This window comes from Lathyrus oleraceus, chromosome 4, assembly GCF_024323335.1.
Source record: "Lathyrus oleraceus cultivar Zhongwan6 chromosome 4, CAAS_Psat_ZW6_1.0, whole genome shotgun sequence".
Lineage (NCBI taxonomy): Eukaryota > Viridiplantae > Streptophyta > Magnoliopsida > Fabales > Fabaceae > Lathyrus > Lathyrus oleraceus.
This window is the reverse complement of record NC_066582.1, coordinates 135,146,722-135,159,695: the sequence shown is the minus strand read 5'-3', so window position 1 is coordinate 135,159,695 and position 12,974 is coordinate 135,146,722. Positions and strand designations below refer to the sequence as shown.

The 12,974-nt window shown below is 38.9% G+C and overlaps 1 non-coding gene across 1 annotated transcript; it reads left to right on the top strand.

Annotated features, from left to right (window-relative positions):
- Positions 1-11,767: 11,767 nt before the first annotated feature.
- On the top strand, positions 11,768-11,874 carry LOC127077950 (small nucleolar RNA R71). The gene has a single exon (XR_007787708.1). It is a non-coding gene; the product is annotated as a small nucleolar RNA R71 (small nucleolar RNA).
- The last annotated feature ends 1,100 nt before the right edge of the window (positions 11,875-12,974 follow it).

Genomic DNA, 12,974 nt, shown 5'->3' with positions numbered 1-12,974 from the left:
AATTCGTGCATAATCAAGCCTAATTCAAGCAAGAACTCAAGAATGGAAATTCTGTTTTGAGCTAGATCTACACATTTTCAAGCTTCCTTTTCTTCATCAAACATCATCACAAGCATTCAGGACTGGGTTTGGATCATTTGGAGCATTAGATCGTGCATTACAAGGAACTGCTCTTCAAGAGGTGAGTTTTTCGAGCTTCATAATTCTCAAATTCATTGTCATATTCTTGTAGGTCCATGCTTCCTGATGATTCTGAGCTAAAAATCGTGTGAATTGACGCATTATTGAATGAGATATGAATGATTCAAGTTTTGTGCACAAATTTTCTTTTGCTCGATTCTCTCTTGTTATATTGAATTATGCTTAGCTATTACTCGATCTGTAATCACCATTGGAAGATCTTTGAAATGATGTGCTTGTTGTTGAGTTCTGGAAAATTTCTGGAAAACTGGTATGAAGGTTGCACTGTTCATCTTCGTCTTCATGAAGAAGACGAAGTAGCGTCGGAGTAACGACGGTTTAGCATCCAATTTTGCCTGGCTAGGGTTTACAGGAAACGACACCGTTTTGGTGTCAGCGCGCGCTCATTCAAATCCATACATGGATCGATTCCTGGCGAGCGCATATTTTCAAATGTTCATTCATTTTATTGTTTTCCCTCCAAATTACATGTTACATGCTTCATTTGATTTTGATCGCGACTTTATGAGTCGAATTTGGGGTACAAACTGCAAGTGCACAGTTCTATCACGTAGTTTTAAAAGATATCGATCCCACAGGGACTTATGAATCGATATACCGTTTTCTAAGGTTACTTCGTAAATCTAAGGCGGATGATACTTTGATTGTTCGAGGGAAAAGTTAAAACTAAAATAAGATATAGATTAAATATCAATTAAGCGGATATCGGTATGTAGTTCGTCGTAATTAGGGAATCAAATCTTCGTTGGTTTCTTAGTTTTTTTAAAATAAATCTTTTCAGTAAATACTATTGATTAAAAGTCTTTTCTCAAACTCTCGCTCTGTTGAATAGACTATGACTTTATATTAACGCAGCTGTCACTTATTGGTTAAGTCCAAAATCACTTTTTGAAAATAACAGAATCTATAGAAACTCTTTTTAAGAAAACACTAATCGTTTAAACACCCTCGTCTCAAACTCTCGCTCTGTTGACTTAGATTATATAATTAAATTCAAATGCTTAACTCTCGTCCTCACATTTAACTTTTAAAAATACTTTTTGAAACAGATCAGAATTTAATTAACTCTAAAAATTGCTTTTGCCCTGATCTAGAATTAATGCTCAATTTACTATGTCCAGTTAAAAACTCAAACTCTCGTTCTATTGAATTTAACTTCTTTATGTCTTTTACTCTCGTACAAAAACCTTGTTATTAAACCTGTAAATTGAGACCATAAAAAGAGTGACTTTATTTTTAAACGTAATTTAACCAACTTAGTTTTGATTCCTTCATTCCGCTTACTTTACATACCGATACCTAAGTAAATTAGCCAGACATGCTAAATAGACCTAAACAATCATTATGCTTAAATAAATTCATCTCAGGCAAATAATATAAATAAACAATAAAGCAGGGCATATATAAATTCAAACAATAATTAAAGAACCTGAGTAATTTATAGCAATATTTGAACACTCCACCACAGACCGGTTGGATTTGTTCTTGAATTCTTCAATCGGGCAGGAAAATAAAAGTGAAGGAATAAAAATCTAGGGTCTAACGTAAGGTTAGATCTAGTAAACGATACACAATAGTTTCCGGTGTAGAAACTATTGTGTGAAAAATTAATTAAGTGCTTAAAGGAATTGCTGGAAAAGAAAATAAAAAAATTGCAAATAAAGCAAAAACTATAAAAAGGTAATGGTATGCTTGCACGGCTGGAAGAGAAAAATTGAACGAAGCAGAGAGACGGCCGAGAGTGCTTGCAGGGTTTGCCAAAAGCCACTATTTATATTGCTCACTTTTTGTAACGGTTTCCAAAGGCTTTCCGTGTAAAAATCCTCACGTTCCAATAGTCAAGCGTAACAATAGGCTTCAACGTGCCTCTGTTGCGCTTCTGAAGCCAAAAATATAGGAGAATGGTGTGACGTCCGTCACACCATGTTTTACGCTCGTAACACAAGTAGGCAGGGCGTGACACTCGTCACACCTTGTGTGGCGCTCGTCACAGGCGCAGCGCCTGTGCTTTTGGGCTGGGCCTTGGCTTGGTGGAATTTGCTTCTTTTCATTTCTTTTTGCACCTCCTTTTCTTCCTTTTTCACTTGTGCTTCAAATAAACTACCTGAGATAAATAGAAAGCAAAATACCAAGTAGTATCGAATAAAATGAAATAAATTGAAGTGAATAATAATATAATTTAATTAAATCGAGTCCTAGAATGTGATATTATTTCATGTTATCAAACTCCCCCATACTTAGACCTTTGCTTGTCCTCAAGCAAAATACAATAATGAAATCGTTTAAAAATTTAGCCAGATGAAATTTCAAAACACACATCAATTCGTACTACGTTGCAAGTAGATTTTGTTTAGGAGTAACTTGAGTTTAATCTTGATATCAACAACTGTCGTTACAACCTCAGGTAACCTCACCTTATGCAAACCAGTTCGAGTCATGCCATTATAGCTAGCCTAGTTCTTTCACTCTCTTTTTTCACCCGTTTTCATTCTAGCGAAATCACATTAAACCCTTTATCGTTTCGCGCACATAGTGGAGTGACCGGTTAGTGATTCTGATCCCCTTTTTAGCTTGAAGCTCTGGTACATTAGTCGGATAACTTTGTTATTTGGTCCATTGCAAATTGCGGGGGATCGGACCGTAGTCCGCCCTACCAAGTTCAGCACCAGATACCTGCTGAACCAACTCATAATGGATCTTTCGTATTATGTTTTTGTATGATCTGCAGCCTTTAGATTAAATGATCTGGTAAGGATCACCTAACTTAGTTAGTGCATTTCCTGATATATATATTTTTTTATTTTGGGAATCATTCACTTATATTCATCGGCCCTCCACGTAGTTTGCTATTAAGATGGTGTTGACTTCTTGTATAAACTACTCGGGGTTACTATAAAGTTAAAAGTCCAGGGACTTGTATAACAGGTACCTTTCTGATCTAACATGTTGAGGTTTGTTTAGAGTGTTGGGGCGGTAATAATTTTTTTTGTCTTAATTTTTCTCAAGTTTGATGAAATAGGCAACCTTTATACTTACTGAGTGTGTTGAATTTTTGTTATGGCTCATGAAAATTTGAGGGAATAGATAATAGAAATTTCTCACACTAGGGACTTGATTTAGAATAAATATATATTATAATAAGTATTTTTTTTAATTAAATAATAGAAAGGGAAATAACATTGAAAGGAAAGATAACGTACTTGAAAAGGGAAAGTTTAAAGAACAAGGTTTTCCCCCCCACACTTAAATGATACATTGTCCCCAATGTTTCAGAGAAAACAAAAGAAATACAAAAAGAAAAAAGAAACTAGAGTCAATGTTGCCTTCCGCCGCGTGTTCTTGGACCTGGTGATCTTTGACGTACTTCCAAATCATCAAACCTGCTGAGCAACTGAGCGAACCGCTGATCGGTTATTGCATTCCTCGCTTCCTGTTGTTGTTGCATCTGGCGCATCATCTGCATCACTTCGAGATTCTGCGCTTGCATACCATCGATAGCATCCATGATGTCGTCGTTGGTTGCTGGCCTTCTTCGTCGACGACGTCGTGAGGATGGACCAGCTGCATTATCGGAAGGGTTGAGCGGGACTGATTGTTGTGCAGGAACTTGATCACCCTGCTCCATTTCGGCGAACTCGTCTGAAGGCGGGTTTGCTTGTGTAGGCTCGGTGGCTTCGGGAGCATTCAGATCATAGATGTGGCGGTTGGGATTGGTGACATCTGTTAGGGCAATGTTGGGTAGAACAACGCTTGGGACTTCCTGGTTGTTCACCATAAGGTAATACCCTCCGCCTACTCTATTTTTGATTAGACGGCTGGACCGACAGTAACTTATATCCATAGATAGGGGAGGTAAAGATTCTAAATTTTGGAGTCGGTCCCCTAGGTTTAAGCCAAGTGCTATTGTGGTTATTAGTCCACCTATTACAAAAGGTTGACGACCTCTAGCACATAGGGTGCGGATGTGATGAAATAGGAAGGAGGCAGCGTTTACCTGAGTATCGCTTTCAAAGACGCATTGGAGGAAGAATAATTCCTTGGCGTTTACTATGCTGTTGTTCGGTCTTCCAAAAATTGTGTTTTGCAGGATGCGGATAAAGTACCGGATGGTTGGGTTATGTATATGGGAAGCAAGGAGCACATCCCAGTTGTTGGTTTCTACACCGGATATTTTCCTAAAGAGGTCGAAGGCGTGTATGTGCCACTGGGAATTCGGAGGGATTCTCGGGTGGACTTGACCTTCTACGGGGAACTGTAGCATGGTACTCAATTGGTTTTGGGATAGGGAGTACTCGGTGTTGAACAAACGGAAGGTTGCGGTACCGGTTAAGTACTCGTCTTCACCGGTGGGAGTGTTGTACGAATAGGAACTTAAAAATTCTAAGGTTGGGGATGGATAGGTAGGTTGATTGTGAGTGCACAGAAAGGTTAAACCAGCAAGGCGGAGCATCCATTCTATACCTTGAAGTAATCCTAATTGTTGTAAACAAGTTAAATCGGGGTACCTGGTGGGTTGGACGCCTCGCTGTTGGAAACGCTCGAATTGCTCCCTTTGATAATTATCATCTTCGGATCGGAAGATGATATTTCTGAAAGCTTGATTGCCCGCCATATCGATAAGTGGTTTGAAAGAAGTAGAAGGTAAGAAGATGAAATATATTTTATAGAATGGTTTGTGGTGTATGAATAAAGGTATGGTGGGTATTTATAGGAAAAAATTTGGAAGTTAGAAAGGGAGTGGTTGAAAAGTAAATAAATGTGGGTAAATGTGAATAAATGGGGAAGGTAAAAAGGTGAAGTGGTGTAACGGTCGTGTCCCAACGGTTAGTAACGTTCACATAGCCAGACGGTGTCACGCTCGTGACAGGGGTGTTACGGGCGTGACAGGCACTCGATGTGACGTCCGTCATGGATTGTGTGACGCTCGTCACACAGTCATTTTGGCAACGTACTTTGTTTTTACCATTATATTTTATTGTTGTTATTTTGTTATGCATATGTTTTATTTTATTTTGCTATTGTGATAATTTTAAATTGCCTTGCATGCTATTCTACTTTCCATAATATATATATATATATATATCTTTAATAAGTCATGTAGGTAGTAACAGTAGAGAGCATTATTTCTAGATATTGCATAAGCCATAATAAAGTAAAATAAATCAATAGCTTCATAAAATAATCATAATGTAACATTGGAAAACAAAAACAAAAATGCGAAAGAGAAACAAATACTAATATTAAAAATAATGTAAAAACTAATGAATAGCCTAAACTAAAACTAAGTAACTAAGAAAAATAACTTCTAGCCACTTGCGGGATCTCTGGCCGGAGGAGCAAAGGAGTTAACACGGTTTAGCAACTCGTGGAATTGGTTTGTCATAGTGCTCATGTATCCCAGAAATTCTTGTCCCATATTAGCTAGCTCTTCTCTGAGGGCGTCCTGTTCTGACATCAAAGCTTGAATGATGGTGTTATAATTATCTCCGGGCATATGATGTCTAAGATCGGGTATTGCCGACTCTTCGGTCGGGACATGTTGAGGAGGAGGGTCAATATCATAATAACCAGATGGTGTCTGAGGGTCAGATTCAGCATAAGGGATCTGGTCGTCACAAATCTCATAGTCCTGGATGGATTCAGTAGATCTAGCAGGAGAAGGTGTTCCGTTCAGGTTGTACAGCCAGTTATTGCGGTTGTGAACACTAGTCCTTGGACTAGGCAAGGTGAATAGGCACAGAACTTGGTTGTTAATTATAAGCTCAAACTCTTCAGGCCCTAGGTTTGCTATAAACATAGTGTTGGAGAGGAAGGGTATACTCATAGTCTCAATGCCACAAAAAGGGCTTAAGTCAAGCATAGGCTGACGTAATCCGATAGCATTACCAATCATGGTTATCAGACCGCCTATTCGAATTGGTGCTCGTTCATCTTGGATAAGGTGGTCAAAATTTGCCAACATAAAAGTGGCACCGTTTACTGGACAGTTCTGGGAAGCACAAAATATGATGAAGAGTTCATCACGTGAAACTGAGGTACTGTTTGACTTCTTCCCGAAAAGGGTGTGGGCCAGGATCTTATGGAAATAACGAAAGGCCGGGTTATGTATGTTTCCAGAAAGAAACTCATGTTCCTCGGGATCGTCATTTTCAGTCAAGCTTTCCCAAAAATGTTCAAGTTCTCTATATTCAAAAAGGTCTTCTTGGCTCACTGTGAATGTATCAAAAGAGGTAGGGAAACCTAAAAGGGTGGTAAAATCTTGAATGTTAAATTGATACTCCATGTTGAACATTCTGAACTGAATAAAACCTCTGCTTATTCCTTTTCCATGGCTGGGTAGATAGATCAGAGAACTAAGGAATTCTAGTGTCAGTCTCCGATAGGTGACGAAATATCTACGGATAGGAGAGGTTTCCCACCCTATCTGACTCAGCAAATACAGGACACTCTCTCTTAGTTCAAGGGCAGTCATTGCCCAATCATCAGCATACAAACTAGGTAGCATCTCTCTCGCTGCTAGTTCCTCAAACTTTTGTTTCTGAGCTTTCCCTCTGAATTTGATACCCATACGATCAATTTGGCCCATCAGGTTAGTGTTATCTAGAGAAAAACAAGAGTTTTAGTCAGGATTTGGCCAAATGCCGAAAGAAGAAGAGAAAAGTTTTTTTTTAATAAATTAAAATAAATTAAGAATGAATACTAAATAAAATTTAAAATAATAATTAAAGAGAAAATAGGAATAAAAATATTTGTGGGTTGTATCCCACTAAGCGCTTTGTTTAATGTCGCAAGCTCGACATAAAAACTATCAAATATAATCTATAAAGTCTGGAGGCATTACGTCTAAGTGCAAGACTTGCGAATCTTCATTGTTTTCTGCATAGTGATAATGTTTTAGATGTTGTCCATTTACGGTAAATGGTTCCATAGATTTGCCTTTAATTTCTACCGCTCCACTGGGAAAGACATTGGTGATTTGGAAAGGACCTGACCATCTAGATCGTAGTTTTCCCGGGAATAACTTTATCCTAGAGTTAAATAACAGGAATGTATCGCCTTGTTTGAAGATTTTCCTTGATATGCGCTTGTCATGCCATTGTTTTGTTCTTTCTTTGTAGATTCTGGCATTTTTGTAAGCGTCTCGTCTGAGTTCCTCTAGTTCGTTTATATCAAGGATTCGCTTTTCACCGGCGGCCTTATAGTTTAAATTTAGATTTTTAATAGCCCAGTAGGCTTTATGTTCTAATTCTACCGGGAGGTGGCAGGATTTTCCATAAATAAGCTTGAATGGGGTTGTCCCTATGGGAGTTTTGTAAGCGGTTCGATATGCCCATAAAGCTTCTGGTAATTTCAATGACTAGTCTTTCCTTGAGGTGGCGACTGTTTTTTCCAATATTTGTTTGATTTCTCTGTTAGACACTTCCACTTGCCCACTGGTTTGAGGGTGGTAAGGTGTCACTACTCTATGCCTTACGCCATACTTAAACAGTAGTTTTTCGAGTACCTTAGATATGAAATGCGATCCGCCATCACTGACTACTATTCTTGGGACACCAAATCTTGGAAATATTATATTCTTAAAGAGTCTAGTTACTACTCGTGTGTCGTTTGTTGGAGAAGCTATAGCTTCAATCCATTTTGATACGTAGTCAACCGCTACGATTATGTACTTGTTACCGAAAGAAGGTGGGAAAGGTCCCATGAAATCTATTCCCCACACGTTGAAAATCTCTACTTCCAAAATGCCCTTTTGTGGCATCTCGTCACGTCTAGATATGTTTCCTGTGCGTTGGCACCTATCACATTTCTTGATAGCCGCATGCACATCCTTCCATATATTTGGCCAATAAAAACCGGCTTGTAGGATTTTGGAGCAGGTCTTGGATGTACTTGCATGTCCACCATAAGGAGCGGAGTGACAGTGTTGGATTATATTTTCTACCTCTTCTTCAGGTATACACCGACGGAAAATACCATCGGGGCCTCTTTTGAAAAGTAAAGGGTCATCCCAGTAATAGTGTTTTATGTCATAGAAGAATCGTTTCTTTTGCTGGTAGGATAAAGTAGGTGGGACTATTCTGGCAGCTAAATAATTGACGAGATCAGCGTACCATGGTGTAACAGATATAGCTAAGGTGGTTTCTACCTGTTTATCAGCTTTATTTTCTTCCAAAGTAGCTATAAGTTTATCGTACGAGAAATCATCGTTGATCGATGTTCTTTCCGGTTCCAGGTTTTCAAGTCTATAGAGGTGATCTGCTACTACGTTTTCAGTTCCTTTTTTATCTTTGATTTCCAAATCGAACTCTTGTAGCAACAAGATCCACCTTAGGAGTCTAGGTTTAGCATCCTTTTTTGTTAAGAGGTACTTGATAGCAGCGTGGTCAGTGTAAATGATTATTTTGGCACCGACCAAGTAAGAACGAAATTTATCTAGCGCAAATACTACTGCTAAAAGTTCTTTCTCGGTTGTGGCGTAATTCATGTGTGCTTCATCTAGAGTTCTACTTGCGTAGTATATGACGTGAAGCTTTTTATCCTTTCGTTGTCCTAAAACAGCACCCACAGCGTAATCACTGGCATCACACATTATTTCGAATCGTTCATTCCAATCTGGTGTCTGCATTATGGGTGCGGAGATCAATGCTTGTTTAAGCGTTTGGAATGCTTCTAAACATTTGTTGTCAAAGATGAATTCAGCATCTTTCATAAATAGTCCGGTCAAAGGTTTAGTTATTTTAGAGAAGTCTTTAATGAATCGTCGGTAAAAACCGGCATGTCCTAAGAAGCTTCGTACTTCTCTTACAGTTTTCGGAGGTTGAAGGTTTTCGATTACCTCTATTTTGGCCTTGTCTACTTCAATCCCTCTGTTTGAGATAATGTGTCCTAAAACAATTCCTTCTTGTACCATAAAGTGACATTTTTCCCAATTAAGTACTAGGTTTACTTTTACACATGTTCTAGAACTCTTTCTAGGTTTTCAAGACATTCTTCAAAGCTTTGACCGCATACGGAGAAATCGTCCATAAATACCTCCATGATGTTTTCGAGAAAATCGGCGAATATCGCCATCATGCACCTTTGGAAGGTTGCAGGAGCATTGCACAAGCCGAACGGCATTCGTCGATAAGCGAAGGTACCAAAAGGACATGTGAACGTTGTCTTTTCTTGGTCATCAGGATGAATTGGTATTTGAAAGAAGCCTGAATAACCGTCTAGATAGCAGAAATGAGAATGTTTTGCTAATCGTTCTAACATCTGGTCAATGAATGGTAAAGGGAAATGATCTTTTCGGGTTGCTTTGTTTAGTTTCCTATAGTCAATGCACATTCTCCATCCCGATTCGATTCGTTTAGTTATAGTTTCTCCTTTTTCATTTTCAATAACTGTTATACCTCCCTTCTTTGGTACTACGTGTACCGGACTAACCCATTTGCTATCAGATATAGGATATATGATACCTGCCTCTAATAACTTGGTTATTTCCTTCTTCACTACCTCACTCAGGATCGGGTTTAGTCTCCTCTGGTGTTCCCTAGAAGTTTTACATTCTTCTTCTAGCATGATGCGGTGCATACAAATAGAAGGACTTATTCCTTTAAGGTCGGTGATGTTGTATCCTAGTGCGGTTGGATATTTTCTTAAGATATGCAGGATTTTTTCTGTTTCGAGTTTTCCTAGGTCTGTATTAACTATCACTGGTCGTTCAAGTTCTAAGTCTAGGAATTCATATCTCAGATTTTTGGGAAGTGTTTTCAGGTCTAGGGTTGGTTTCTTAAGGCATTGCGTAGGGTCCGGTGTTATTGCTAAACATTGGTTGAGTTTGTCTTCTACAAGATAGTCAGATGATTTTTCATTTTCTAACTCTGTTTCTTTTATGCATTCATCGATGATATCCATGAAGTAACATGTGTCTTCTATTGCAGGTGCTTTCAAAAATTGGGAAAGAATGAACTCAATTTTCTCTTCTCCTACTTCGAAAGTGAGTCGTCCTCGTTTTACGTCTATGATTGCACCGGCAGTTGCTAAGAACGGTCTTCCCAGTATAATGGGTGTAACTTCATCTTCTCTAATGTCCATAATTATAAAATCGGTTGGAATGTAGAATTGACCTATGCGCACGGGAACGTTTTCAAGAATTCCTACAGGATATCTAACAGAACGATCTGCTAGTTGCACAGACATTTTAGTTGGTCTTAATTCTCCCATTTCAAGTTTCTTGCATATGGATAAAGGCATAACACTAATACCGGCTCCTAAATCGCATAAGGCTTTATCTATGACAAATTTTCCTATGTGACAGGGTATAGAGAAACTACCCGGATCTTTAAGTTTAGGAGGCATATTCTGGATTATAGCGCTACATTCAGCAGTGAGTGTAACGGTTTCGCTATCTTCAAGTTTCCTTTTATTAGAAAGAATTTCTTTTAAGAACTTAGCATATGAGGGCATCTGCGTAATAGCTTCTGTAAAAGGAATTGTGACGTTTAATTGTTTCAGTAGGTCAACAAATTTTTTAAATTGGCCCGCATCTTTGGTTTTAATAAGCCTTTGAGGGTAAGGGATAGGTGGTTTATAAGGTGGTGGAGGTACATAAGGTTCTTTCTTTTCAACGGTTTCCTTATTACTCTCTTCCTTTTCCTTAGGTTTATTTTCTTCCTCAGTTGACTTTTTAGAGTTTTGGTTTTCTATCCTTGGATCAGACGGTCCTTCCATTTTCGTTCCACTTCTTAGTATGATTGCATGAGCGTGGCTTCTCGGGTTAGGTTGGGGCTGTCCAGGAAATGTACCAGTTGGGGCAGCAGTAGGCGCTTGTTGTTGAGCTACTTGTGATATTTGTGTTTCCAGCATTTTGTTATGGGTAGCCAGGGCATCTACTTTACTTGCTAGTTGTTTTATTTGTTCGCCAGTGTGTACATTCTGGTTTAAGAAATCTTTATTGGTTTGCTGTTGAGAAGCTATGAAGTTCTCCATCATGATTTCCAAGTTGGATTTCCTAGGAACGTTATTGTTAGGTGTAGATGGGATCGGCTTTTGATATCCATGAGGTATAGCTGGGGCTTGATTTGGAGCTTGTCCAGGCGCGTATAAGGCATTATTACTCTTATATGAAAAATTAGGATGATTCTTCCAGTTGGAGTTATAGGTATGCGAGTAGGGATTTCCTTGAGCATAGTTTACTTGCTCAGCTTGGATTCCTATTAGGAGCTGACAATCTGCAGGAGTGTGACCTTGGATTCCACAGACTTCGCAATTCTGAGTTATGGCAACCACGGTGGCTGGAGGTGATACATTTAAACTTTCAATTTTCTGGACCAGAGCATCCACTTTTGCATTAACATGATCAAGGTTACTTATCTCGTACATGCCACTTTTCGCCTGAGGTTTTTCTACCATTGTTCTTTCGCTTCCCCACTGATAGTGGTTTTGGGCCATGCTCTCGATAAGTTGATAAGCATCAGCGTAAGGTTTGTTCATAAGTGCACCACCTGCGGCGGCGTCTATTGTTAACCTCGTGTTGTACAAGAGACCATTATAGAAGGTATGAATCACTAACCAGACCTCTAAACCATGGTGTGGACAAAGTCTCATCATGTCTTTGTATCTTTCCCATGCTTCGAAAAGAGACTCGTTATCTTTCTGTTTAAATCCATTTATCTGGGCTCTTAACATAGCTGTTTTGCTCGGCGGAAAATATCGGGCAAGAAAGACTTTCTTCAACTCGTTCCATGTGGTGACTGAGTTGGAAGGAAGAGATTGAAGCCATCTTCTAGCGCTATCTCTTAACGAGAAAGGAAAGAGATGAAGTCGAATTGCCTCTGAAGTGACACCATTAGCTTTAACAGTATCAGCGTATTGGACAAATACGGATAAATGAAGGTTTGGATCCTCGGTAGGATTTCCAGAGAATTGGTTCTGTTGCACTGCTTGCAACAGTGAAGGTTTAAGTTCGAAGTTGTTTGCTTCGATTGCGGGCGGAGCAATACTCGAATGGGGCTCATCTTGCGATGGAGCGGCGTAATCTCGAAGAGCACGAGCTGGTTCTGCCATCTCGGGTATCGGTGAAGGAAGAAGATTTTTGAGATCAGGAATTTCAATAGGAGGGAGATTGTTTGCAGCACGATATTCCCGAATTCGTCGTAAGACTCGGAGATATAGTTCGATGTCGTTGATTCGTAAGTAGAACGGCTCGCCTTGTGAGCGAGTGTGTGGCATACAAATCAATGAAAGAAATAAAAATAAGCCTTAGTCTCTACAGCGTAACAGAAGAGTTACGATATCGACTAAATAAAAGTCCCCGGCAACGGTGCCAAAAACTTGATCGCGACTTTATGAGTCGAATTTGGGGTACAAACTGCAAGTGCACAGTTCTATCGCGTAGTTTTAAAAGATATCGATCCCACGGGGACTTATGAATCGATATACCGTTTTCTAAGGTTACTTCGTAAAGCTAAGGCGGATGATACTTTGATTGTTCGAGGGAAAAGTTAAAACTAAAATAAGATATAGATTAAATATCAATTAAGCGGATATCGGTATGTAGTTCGTCGTAATTAGGGAATCAAATCTTCGTTGGTTTCTTGGTTTTTTTTAAAATAAATCTTTTCAGTAAATACTATTGATTAAAAGTCTTTTCTCAAACTCTCGCTCTGTTGACTTAGATTATATAATTAAATTCAAATGCTTAACTCTCGTCCTCACATTTAACTTTTAAAAATACTTTTTGAAAAAGATCAGAATTTAATTAACTCTAAAAATTGCTTTCGCCCTGA